The sequence below is a fragment of the Ascaphus truei genome, chromosome 1, assembly GCF_040206685.1.
Source record: "Ascaphus truei isolate aAscTru1 chromosome 1, aAscTru1.hap1, whole genome shotgun sequence".
NCBI lineage: Eukaryota > Metazoa > Chordata > Amphibia > Anura > Ascaphidae > Ascaphus > Ascaphus truei.
The window spans coordinates 203,586,467-203,599,583 of NC_134483.1; positions in this window are offsets into that span (position 1 = coordinate 203,586,467).

Below are 13,117 nucleotides of genomic sequence, written 5' to 3' on the forward strand. Positions count from 1 at the left end.
TATTATTAATGTGAACTAACACAGTAAATATTGCATGCGTTCAGGAGATGGCACACGACTTACCATTGCTTTGAATGCTGCTCGCGGTCATAACGCAGTATCGTTAACACATTGCATCGCGTTAACTGGAGAAATAACGCCGGATACATCTGTACAAAGTGAACAAATAATACGTAGTAGACATTCATTTAATTGAAAGACACTCATTTGCTAATTTAGTTAAACCCTTGGAGAGCACATCGCGATCACGTGGCCACTGCTAAGAGCGATCACGTGGCCCCGTCTCAGAGCGATCACGTGGCCACGTCTCAGAGCAATCATGTGGCCCCGTCTCAGAGCGATCACGTGGCCACGTCTCAGAGCGATCACGTGGCCACGTCTCAGAGCGATCACGTGAACGTGGTGTCACTGATTCCAGAAATGGAAGTTGAGTCAGTTCTTCTCTTCCATTCCTGTGTGTGCCAGATGGCGTTTGAGTGCAGAACCCAATCTCTTCTGGAAAACGAGCAGTAAACGGACATGACGTAGACACCAGGACAGGGAGCCCATGGAGTGCCAGATCCCATGATGTAGTAGGCACACAAAGGGTTACGGATAGGACAAAGTGTTCCAAACAAGAGAGAGTGCAAAAGAGCAGATATAAGAAAAGTATATATTTTCTACAATTTTATACAATTTGATAAAACTCGCATGTAAGGTAACACCTGTTGTGTGGCATGTCCTTATTTGCTTCACAAAAGTGAGCTTATGATGCAGGATGAAAGACCTCCATGGTTGATGAAATGTCCCAGATTCTCAGCCTGCCCCCCTTGGGCTTTCTTCTCCGGCGAAATGAACGGCACCGTAGCTGGTATACACAGCAGTAAACGTCAGTGCGACACCTCAGACCTCAATGAGTTTCACTATGCGCTTCGTCAGGTGTTCAGTTAATCGTCAATACTAGGCTCCTTAAATAGCCCTCAAGTTCATAATGATTAATCCATATAGGTCATAGTACAATATATTAACATTACATCATATTTAATCTATTGCCTCCCTATGTCTGAGTCTCCCCAATGGTGCCTTCTGCCGGAGCTGCCCCCTCCCGCCCCTCTCCTTCTGCCCCCCCCCCCCACAGCGGAGATGCGGAGTCACGGCTGGATCCCCCACCCGGCGCAGCCCCCACTCTCTCCCCCCGGTGGAGCTGTGGACACAGCTGTGTATGTCCTGCTGTTGGTGCAGCCAGCCCCCCCGGCAGAGGTACAGGGACACGGGGGGGGGGGGTGGTCGACGGCTCACTCGGCTGGGGGGGTTCTTGGCGGCTCACTGGTAGCGGGGAGGGGGTGCTCGGCGCATCACTCAGGGGGGGGGGTGTTCGGCGCATCACTCGGGGGAGGGGGTGTTCGGGGCATCACTCGAGGGGGAGGGGGTGTTCGGAGCATCACTCGTGGGGGGGGGGTTGTCTCCTGGGCTGCCTTCCTCTTCTCTATGGTGACTCCTCCTGGTGAAAGCTGGCAACGGCCTCTTCTGCAAGCAGTGACGTCACTTCCATCACCAGTGACTTCCGTCTCCATCAACTCCATTTACAGCCAGGCAATTTTGCTCATCTGGGAGGTGTGCCCAAAGAAGTTTCACTTCAAAAACATTATATACTAAAAATTGGTATATGCCCAAAATATACATATGTAGCCATGACTGGTTCTGGCTACTCCTCTGCCATCCCTAACACTTAAAAGTCCTGGTAGATACAGGCAGTGTTAAGCCCATCAGGTTTAACCCTCCCCATGCAGCTTTCTTAAGTGGCAGGAGTGGAGGTGGGACTTGGTCTGTATGTTGCCCAATCGTGGGTACAGATCTTGTGCCCTCCCCTTCAGCACTAAGGAAGAGGCAGCTCTAAAGTTATCAGTCCTGAGTACTCTAGTCATGGAGTGTGTACTCTGTGTCTCGCCCTGCTGGGTGGGACTATGTGATCTGTCCCAGTAGGGGACTGTGACAAGTCCCAAAGCAAGATTTGCCACAGGTCTGAGATATCCAGAGGTCTGTGACTTATAAAGAAGTATTAGCTGTATGATTAATTTGTATGCAGTGGATGCTCAATAATGAGGCTTCTTTGCAATATACTCTGGCCTGGGTTGCAGTCAATCTGGGGGAGTATGAAAGGATTCTACCCTAGGGACTGCCAGCACTCCTGGAGCCTGTGGTGGATGGAGGCACTAGCACTGCAGAGGCTGAAGTAAAGCATCTACATCAAAAGCCTGTCCTGTTGTTCAAACACCATCGTGGAACCTCAGCCCTCCTGTGAACCAACAGGTAAAGCACACTACCATTCACCGGTAGCAAGGCATATCTCCCATAGGGGGGGGGGGGGAGCAGCGCTACAATTGGAGGCACTGCTGAGATTCAATAACAGGACAGGCTTTCAGCATAGCAGTATGGTGCAAAAGAAAGGGAGGCTACGCCAGGGATGTGGTTGTCTTTCACCCTTATTAAGAGACTAACGCTGGGGACAGGCCCCTGAGGAGGGGGATTAGGGGGGGAAGGAAGCGCTACACATAATTAACACAACGCACAAAAGGGGCTATGGGCCTCATGCAGTAAGCGCAGAAAAAGTGCTCTCGGCAGGGGTTCAATATCGGCATGATTTTGGCAATTTGCTCTCGCAGTATTCAGGAAGGGCCGAATCCCTGGCGAATCACTACTAAAGCAAAACGCCGAGTATCCGGTGGCGAGACAGTCTGTCTCCCGATAACCTGGCGATACGCCGTCCCCTGCCGAGATGTCAGCAGAGAGAGATCTGCCACTCTCTCTGCGCAAACATCGGCAAGAATAAAAATATATCAAAACTATTTTTACTCATAGTGTAGATGTGCAGGGGGTCTTCGGAGCTGAACCGCCTTGTTTCAGGTCCGGGGACCCCCTGCTTCCCGAGATACAGGCCTCTTTATGAGGTGCCGGTATCCCTCTGCATTTAAATGTCCCAATCACGTAACCGCGAGATGTAAACAAAGCAGAGGGATACCGGCACCCCATAAAGGGGCCTGTATCTCGGGAAGCAGGGGGTCCCCGGACCTAAAACCAAAGCGGTTCAGCTCCAGAGACCCTCTGCACATCTACACTATGAGTAAAACACACATATAAATAAACAATAATTCCTTACCTTAGCGGCTATCTGCTATGGTAATTAAGCAGCATTAATGTATTTTTAATAATATTGTGTGGGAGCAGGGGGTCCCCTGAGCTGAACCACATTGATTTGTGGATCAGGGACCCTCTGCTTCCCGAGTTACAGGCCCCGGTATGGGTCATCGGGTGACAGTGTCACCGCCATCTTTATAGAGCCCACGTCGCGTCTTGGACGCTATAAAGATGGCGGCGACATTGGCCTCCAATGCCCCATACCGGGGCCTGTAACTCGGGAAGCAGGGGATCCCTGAGCCACAAATCATTGCGGTTCAGCTCAGGGGACCCCCTGCTCCCGCACAATATTATTAAAATACATTAATGCTGCTTCATTACCTTTGCGGCTATCCGCTAAGGCAATGAAGGGGTTAAGGCATTATAGCATGTTTATTAGGAACAATTGCCCCCAATAAACATTGCAATAAACAACATACACCCCCTGTGCCCCCAACAACCCCTATACCCCCATTACATATATTAAATTTTTTGGATGCACAGCAATGATACTAGAGGCCAGCGGTGGCCCTTGGGTGCTCCCCGCAGGCCTGCAGTACCAATTCTGTGCCCCCCCAAAAAATCCAACAACACAAATACTTTACAATAAATACACCCCCCCCTAACACGTACAGTACAGTAATGTGCAAAATTACTATTATCCACATATGGATAATAGTGAATGTGCCCATTTTAAATACATAAAGAACAATAAATACATTAAATACATATTGCACTCACCCATGTCCGGCTGCCACGATGAAGGCCATCCTCATCTTCATAACCGTCCATGCCCCCTCCGATGCTGTTAAACATAAACAAGAATAAAAACAGCCAATATAATGTCCCCTAACCCCTTAATCGCCATAGCGGTTATTAACCGCTACAGTCATTAAGGGGTTAACCCACCCTCACCCACCACTCGGGAGGCCTAAATACCCTCCCCCACTACCCCCCACCCCGTGAGGCCTAACTACCCCCACTCACCCAAACCCAGCCGGGAGGCCTACCCATATACCCTTGGGGCCAATACCCCCTTCCCCCACCCACAGTAGCCACAATAAAAACAATACACAGCCCCACAATAAACATCATTATATTTATTAAATACATAACCCACCCCATGTGCCCCCCCATAAATACATGATTTATTATTTTACATACAGGGATAAAACCCCAGGCCCACGGGAGTCCCTGTGGGCCTGACGGGTCACCTCACAGACCTACAGTAGCCCAGCACCTGGTTTTAAACAGGGTCTGGAGGGCTGCGGGTGGTCCCCGCCAGGCGCCATGGTCCACCAGGTGTCTCCGCGGGTCACCGTGGGCCACAATGGGGTTCCCACGGGTAGGCCCGCGGCTGTCTGGTGGGCCCCGGGTCAGACCCACAGGTGTCTGAGGGGTCTCGGGTGCTTCACACGGGGTCTGGGGGCCCTCAGGTGGTCCCTACCTGTCCGCGGTGCCCCCACAGATGTGGGGCCACCGGTTCTTCCCCGCAGGTGTCCCACGTGGACCCGACAGCCGTTTACCCTTGAGAAGTCCGAGGAGACCTCAGGTGGTCTCCATATGTCTCCCGCAGACCTGAGGAAACAACCAGGTATGTAAAAATAAATAAACATGTCCTATACATTAAATACATCAATCCCACCCCCCAACACATACAGTAAAATAATGTGCAAAATAACTATTATCCAGATAGTGATAATAGATTATTTGCCCATTATTAAACACATTAAGTAGCATAATAAAAGAAATCAAGTTCTACTGACCTGATCAATATGAAGCCCCCTCGACAGCAAAATCCGTGTCCTCCGTTGCCAATAAAATACATAGCCAATACATTGCTATTACATTCTGATATCAATAAACCCCTTAATCTCCTTATCGGATAATAACCGCAAAGGTAATTAAGGGGTTAACCCACCCATCACCCATTCATTTGTACAGTGGCTTCATCATGCAACTATATATAGATATATATCTATATATATATATTATTCTTGTTTATGTTTTGTAGCATCGGAGGGGGCATGGACGGTTATGAAGATGAGGATGGCCTTCATCGTGGCAGCCAGACAAGGGTGAGTGCAATGTAGAGGGAGAAAGGGGGTGGTCCGGTATTAAAAGGGTTGCACCCCATTTGGCCACCCCTGACCGCACCAGGGAGACAAGGGGTTAACTGGACTGAGGTCCAGAAATGTGATTTAACCCTTGTTATGACCTGTAAATGTATTTTCCCCTGTTCCCCTGTTCCATTGTAATGTCTGTGTTAATCAGTGTCTGCATCACACACACACTAGAATCCATCCGGGAGCACAAGGGTTAATAGTTCTTTAATGATTATAGCTCTTTGTGTAGTTTTCCCGCCTTTTCAGGCACCATTTTGCAGGTCTCCATTGGCCGCCATTAGGGCTCAATGCATTCCAATGGAAGATTGTGCTGTTTTAGTCCTGTTTCCTGTAAAGACCAGCAGGTGGCGTCCGAGAGGGAGAGCGGCGGTTTCCCATTGAAAGTCAATGGGCCCATTGACTTCAATGGAGATGCCTCGAGGTACCCTTTCGAAGAACGAGTTGGCTGCCGTCCAGACCGCAAACCGCAAAGCGGATATAATGTCCTTTAAAAGAGTTAAAATCACTTGAGTCAAGTTCAACGTCAATTAGCGTGGGAATAAACAGTTCTAGAGCACCTAGGAATAAAATTCTTTTTGCCCCTAGTTCCTGGGCTTCCCCCCACTCGACCACCACCGGGTCCCCGAATCCTGGACCCCCAATAAGGGTCGAACCAGATAGAGCGGGTCGCGCCATAGGCTTTGCCGGCGGCGGCAAAAACGGCTCTGGAAAATGACTAAGTGGAAAAAACTGAATTTTGGTATTCCATAGCTCCGGTTCCGGAGGGTCCAGCGGATCAGGGTTTGGGGTATCTGTAGCCACTGCTCCGGCATCGCTGCAGAACCATCCTTGACCCGCTTGGACCAACCCGACGGAGTATGGACCCCCTTGAAGTTCGGGACTTTTCCCATAGACTTCAATGGCAGAAAAACTCCATTGACTTCAATGGCGGCGATTTACCATTGAAAGTCTATGGCGGAGCTGCCCGTTGTTTTCAATGGGGATTTAGTGAAAAGCTGAGATTTCTTTTTCAGTGGAGATTTTTGTATTAAAATGATTTAATGTGCATTTGTGTAACTTCGGTTCCTTAGGTCGTAGCAAGTCGCTTTTTGGACCATATGGTGTCCCAGTTCTGGCAATGAGAACTGGGAAGTTTGGACCTGCTAGACCAAACGGAACTGGATATTTTAATCCGTCTATGTTTTATGCTTAATACTGTATTCTAAGGTATGGATAAATTCCAGAGGAAATTTCTTTGGCCCTAATGTAGCAGATGGCCCGAGAGACGACCGAATGTCTAGGACTTAAGTATTGTTCAAAGAGTTTTGTCACCCTCACTGTTTATCCGAGGCTCAAACCAGAGCAGTTCTTAAGTGTTCCATTTAACACCTTCCAACAAAGGTTTTCCTGCCAGAAAGCCAAATGGGTAGACTGGCTGGCATTCCATTTGCATATGTGGGGCTACAGAAATGAGACCCCAGAGTTCTACTGCGCCTGTGCCAGCTAGCAGGGGGGCATGTGTTGAAATGTGTTCCCATGTTAAAGATTGGCTGGAGGTAATTGAAAACCAATCACCGGTGCTTAATGTTACAGATAGAGGGACAAAAGGTTTATAAACTGCTGTCCACCCATATATCCTTTGTCTTCATTTGCTGATATGGTTACCTGATATCACCTGAATGATTTCCTGATTGCTGAGAGAAATGCTACATCTAACTTCTCATTCCCCAACCCCTAAGTAAGTGTACTTCTTGTTTGTTACTATATTATCTGTTGTGTTCACCTTTATTCTAAGGAATAAATACAATTTATTATATCTTAAGCCTCGTTCAGTTCAAACCCAGTTATTTTTGTGTAATATTAATAAGCCTGTGGAAGCTATCGTCACAGGCGTATTAATAAAACTGGTGGCAGCGGTGGGATTGAACTGGACCTGGATTACAGTATTCTGCGGGGTACTGTGATCCAGTGGGAACTTGATGGTAATTGCAAGTTCCTGGGACTAAAGATATTGAACACACAGTAGTGCAACAAGTAACGCAAGTTGTCACACCACCTCACTGCTGCGACCCAGAACTCAGAGCCATGAGTGAAGCGGAGAACATCTATTACCTGAGAACTAGAAATCAGCTAAAAGACAAGTGCCGTGCCTATGGACTGGAATATGTGGACCAGGAGGTCGAGGACATGGTTGTTGCAATCACCGCATATGAAGCTGAGCATCCAGAGGTCCTGGAAGTAGCTCAGCTTGCCCTTTTACAGCCGCCCGGAGATCAGGGACTGAACCCAGTGCCGGGCCGGCAGAATCCCGGGGAGGGACCAAGTGCACCTCCCAGGACAAGTGTGACAGGAGGGGCGCTGATGGCTGCGGCTACCAGCCCGTTTACCCCTGAGATGTTGGCACTGATTACAACGTGGGGAGACCGAGGGACAGCGGAGGAGCGGCTACAGTTTATCTCTATGGCAGTGAACAGACCCGCTTATTGCCCCCCAGTCCGACCCCCCAAAGATGGGCTCCAACTGGACAAGCACAGTCTCACCAAGTATGTGGAGGGCACTGATCGGATTGACATGTTTCTAAGGAACTTTGAAACGCAGTGCCGGCGGTACGGGGTGCTTCCCCAGCATAGGGTTGCACGCCTGGACCCGCTACTCTCCGGCTTGGCTAAACAGACTTTGATGGCGCTTACAGAGGAGTTTGCTGATGACTATGATCACCTGAAAGAACTTTTGCTGTTTCAGCACGGTTTTACCCATGAAGCTTACCGGGGTAAGTTCCGGCTGGAGGAGAGGCACCCTCAGGAGACCTATGTCACTTATGTGACCCGCATAGCTTTGTATGGGTTACACTGGGTGGAGGGCTCTGAGGCCATGACTTACCAACGCCTGCTGGACCTCATCTTTCAGGAGCAGCTCATGCAGCAGTGCCCACCGGCGGTGAGGGCATTTGTGTATGATAAAAAGCCCAAGACCTACACCGAGGCGGCGAGGATGGCAGATGACTATGTGGTCAGCCGGTCCCAGATGACCGCCAAGGTACCAGCCAAAGCGGTAACCCCACCGGCGCCGGCCAAGAAAGCTGTGAGTACCCCCCAGTGGACCCAAAAGCCGCCTGCGGGCAGCGGGTCACAGAAGGCGGGAGAGCTCCGGCCTGAGCGCCGGTGCTACAATTGCAATGCACTGGTCACCTCAGACCAGATTGCCCGGAACCCCTGCGTTCCAACGGACCCTATCGAGGGCAACGCACCCCAGCTGCAAAGCCGGTAGCCCACGTGCGGGTGGCTTCCACCAAAGAACCAGGACCGGTCATGGAAACAACTCCCAGCGAGACGTCCCATGTCACCCCCACCCCGGTTTCATCGGTGCCTACAGCCAGGAGCGGAGGACATCACCGCGCAGACCTGCAGCCGACAGACGGCAGGAGCAAGCATCTCACCCCGGTCACAGTCGGTGGCCGGCAGGCAGTTGGCTTGCTTGATTCAGGATCTGCAGTGACCCTGGTCCGACCTGATATGGTCCGGCCAGAGGAATTGCTCCCAGGCCCTGGGATGCAGATCACTGTGGCTGACGGAGAGCCACGTTTCCTGCAGGTGGCCCGCATTTTTTTGGATTGGGGGGTGGGCAAGGGTGTGCGGGAGGTGGGGGTTTTACCAGGTTTGGATGCTGAAATTCTTTTGGGCAATGACCTGGGACCGATGACCTGCACCTACGACCGTGTGCCCCAGCCCGCTGCAGTGGTGGCGGTTACCCGGAGCCAGACCGCGGCAATGCCGGCGGTGGCCACCCCAGTCCCCCAGCCTTTGGGACCAACGTTAGCAGAGGGCGCAGAGGAGCCAGGGGAGGTAAGCCAGGATCAGTTGCAACCACAGGCTGACGTACTGTTCCCCCTTACCCTGTCCCCTTCCCCTGACAATGACATGACTGGGGGGTGGCCAGATTTAGGAGCCCAGTTTAGGGAGGCGGTGAAGACAGACCCTACTCTGGCCGGCGTGAGACTTCGGGCGTCCGAATCTCAGGCAGGGGACGGCACTGAGCGCTGCCTATGGCATAAGGGACTCCTATACAGAGAAGAAGGGATTGACCGGTAAGCGACAGCTAGTAGTGCCCCAGGGGTACCGACAGCAACTGTTACGGGTAGCTCACTCTATTCCGTTAGCGGGACATCAGGGGGTCACCAGGACGCGAGCCCGGTTATTACAGCGTTACTACTGGCCGGGGGCATCCCGAGATGCGAGCAATTTCTGCCGCTCTTGTGATGCCTGCCAGCGAGTGGGTAAGGCGGGCGACCATGTGAAGGCACCCCTGAAACCCCTACCGATAATAGGGGAACCCTTCCAGAAGGTAGCGATGGACCTGATAGGACCCCTCATGATTCCTAGCAGGTCAGGGAAGCGCTACATCCTCACGGTGGTGGATTTTGCCAACCGGTTCCCTGAGGCGGTAGCGCTGGGCACCATAAGTGCCAAGACAGTGGCAGCAGCTCTGCTGAACATTTTTGCTAGGGTAGGTTTCCCTAGTGAGATCCTAACCGATCAGGGGTCGCAGTTCATGAGTGAACTGTTACATTGTCTCTGGGATGCTTGCGGTGTACAGCACCGGCGCACTACCCCTTACCATCCCCAAACAAATGGATTATGTGAGAGGTTTAATGGTACCCTGAAGCAGATGCTTCGGACCTTTATAGAGGCGGAGGGGAAAGACTGGGAGATTCACCTGCAGCACTTGCTGTTTGCATACCGAGAGGTACCGCAAGAATCTACAGGCTTCTCCCCCTTCGAGCTACTATATGGCCGCAGGGTACGTGGACCTCTGGACCTATTCCGTGAGGGATGGGAAGGGGAGACTACTGCTACTGATGCTTCAGTGATCCAGTATGTAGTAGATCTCAGAGACCGGTTAGAGATGCTTATGGGGGTGGCCCAGGACCACCTCAGGGCTGCTCAGACCAAGCAGAAGCAATGGTATGACCAGCAGGCCCGTAGCAGAGAATTCATCCCAGACAGCAGGTGCTTGTTCTCAAACCCACTCGGGAGAACAAGCTGATGGCTGCCTGGTCGGGACCGTACCTGGTTATCCGAAAGGTGAATGAGTGCAACTATGTTGTACAGGTAGCGCCTGAGAGGCACAAGACATATCACATTAATATGCTAAAGGAATACAGAGCACTGAGTATGGGAGCAGTAATGGCCATTTGTAGCCCACTGCTGGAGGATCCGGCGAGCAATGCTCTGCCTGATCTCCTAGGGGAGGCAAAGCAAGGAAACACTGTTGAGCAGGTAGAGATAGGGGCACAGTTGAGTGCTAGGCAGAAGGGAGAAGCCAGGGACATGCTAGCTCAGTATAGCGCCCTCTTCACTGACATGTCAGGGACCACACATCTCACCAAACACCCAGTACACACAGGGGACCTGCAGCCTCTGCATAAGCACGCTTATAGAGTGTCAGCAGAGGTCAAGACCAGTATGGAAAGAGAGATAGAGGAGATGCTGACCCTAGGGGTAATTACTCCGTCCCAGAGCCCTTGGGCAAGTCCAGTAGTCCTAGTGCCTAAGAAGGACAAAACCACCAGGTTTTGTGTGGACTACCGGTTGCTCAATGCTGGGACGGTGTCAGATGCTTACCCCATGCCCCGCATGGATGAGTTACTAGATGAACTCGCGGGGGCAAAGTATCTGACCACCATGGATCTGAGCAAAGGCTAATGGCAGATTCCCCTGACTCTGGAGGCTAGGGAGAAGTCAGCATTCATCACTCCAAGTGGCCTCTATGAGTTTTTGGTGATGCCATTTGGGATGAAGAATGCCCCGGCTACCTTCCAACGCCTGGTCAATAGGTTACTGGAAGGGATGCAGAGCTATGCCAGGGCTTACTTAGATGACATTGCTGTCTTTAGTAATTCCTGGGAATCCCACATAGGACATGTAGCTGCGGTGCTGGATAGTATCAGGGAGGCTGGGCTTACCTTAAAACCCACTAAGTGTATGGTAGGGATGGCAGAAGTCCTGTACTTAGGGCACAGGGTGGGTGGAGGGCATCTCAAACCAGAGCCAGCCAAGGTAGAAGCCATAGTTCAGTGGCCTGTTCCAAAAACCAAGAAACAGGTAATGGCATTTTTGGGCACCTCAGGGTACTACAGGAAATTTGTCCCACAGTACAGCGCCGTGGCCAAACCCCTGACTGATCTGACTAAGAAGCAACTGCCTGTGCTTATTACCTGGTCTCCTGCCTGTGAAACTGCTTTCCAGGCACTGAAAGCTGCGCTTGCTGAGGCCCGCATCCTGGCTGCCCCAGATTATACCAAGCATTTTCTTATTCAGACTGATGCCTCAGACTTTGGTGTGGGGGCTGCGTTGAGCCAGGTGGGGAACGACGGCAAAGAGCACCCTGTGGTGTATCTCAGTCGCAAACTGCTCCCCAGGGAGGTGGCATATGCCACCATTGAAAAGGAGTGCTTGGCCATTGTGTGGGCACTCAAAAAACTCCAGCCCTATGTCTATGGGAGGGCTTTCACGGTCATCACAGACCACAATCCCCTGAGTTGGCTACAGAGGGCATCAGGGGAAAATGCCAAACTGCTGAGATGGAGCTTGGCTTTGCAAGAATTTGAATTTACCATTCAGCACAAAAAGGGCAGTGAAAACAGCAATGCTGATGGACTTTCACGCCAGGACTATCCCTCTGAGACTGAATTCATTAATGGTGCCAGCAGTGCCCCACTCCCCGTCAGGGCCAGTGGGCCACAGGACACGCATTAAGAAGGGGAGGTGTAGAGGGAGAAAGGGGGTGGCCCGGTATTAAAGGGGTTGCACCCCATTTGGCCACCCCTGACCGCACCAGGGAGACAAGGGGTTAACTGTACTGAGGTCCAGAAATGTGATTTAACCCTTGTTATGACCTGTAAATGTATTTTCCCCTGTTCCCCTGTTCCATTGTAATGTCTGTGTTAATCAGTGTCTGCATCACACACACACTAGAATCCATCCGGGAGCACAAGGGTTAATAGTTCTTTAATGATTATAGCTCTTTGTGTAGTTTTCCCGCCTTTTCAGGCACCATTTTGCAGGTCTCCATTGGCCGCCATTAGGGCTCAATGCATTCCAATGGAAGATTGTGCTGTTTTAGTCCTGTTTCCTGTAAAGACCAGCAGGTGGCGTCCGAGAGGGAGAGCGGCGGTTTCCCATTGAAAGTCAATGGGCCCATTGACTTCAATGGAGATGCCTCGAGGTACCCTTTCGAAGAACGAGTTGGCTGCCGTCCAGACCGCAAACCGCAAAGCGGATACAATGTCCTTTAAAAGAGTTAAAATCACTTGAGTCAAGTTCAACGTCAATTAGCGTGGGAATAAACAGTTCTAGAGCACCTAGGAATAAAATTCTTTTTGCTCCTAGTTCCTGGGCTTCCCCCCACTCGACCACCACCGGGTCCCCGAATCCTGGACCCCCGATAAGGGTCGAACCAGATAGAGCGGGTCGCGCCATAGGCTTTGCCGGCGGCGGCAAAAACGGCTCTGAAAAATGACTAAGTGGAAAAAACTGAATTTTGGTATTCCATAGCTCCGGTTCCGGAGGGTCCAGCGGATCAGGGTTTGGGGTATCTGTAGCCACTGCTCCGGCATCGCTGCAGAACCATCCTTGACCCGCTTGGACCAACCCGACGGAGTATGGACCCCCTTGAAGTTCGGGACTTTTCCCATAGACATCAATGGCAGGAAAACCCCATTGACTTCAATGGCGGCGATTTACCATTGAAAGTCTATGGCGGAGCTGCCCGTTGTTTTCAATGGGGATTTAGTGAAAAGCTCAGATTTCTTTTTCAGTGGAGATTTTTGTATTAAAATGATTTAATGTGCATTTGTGTAA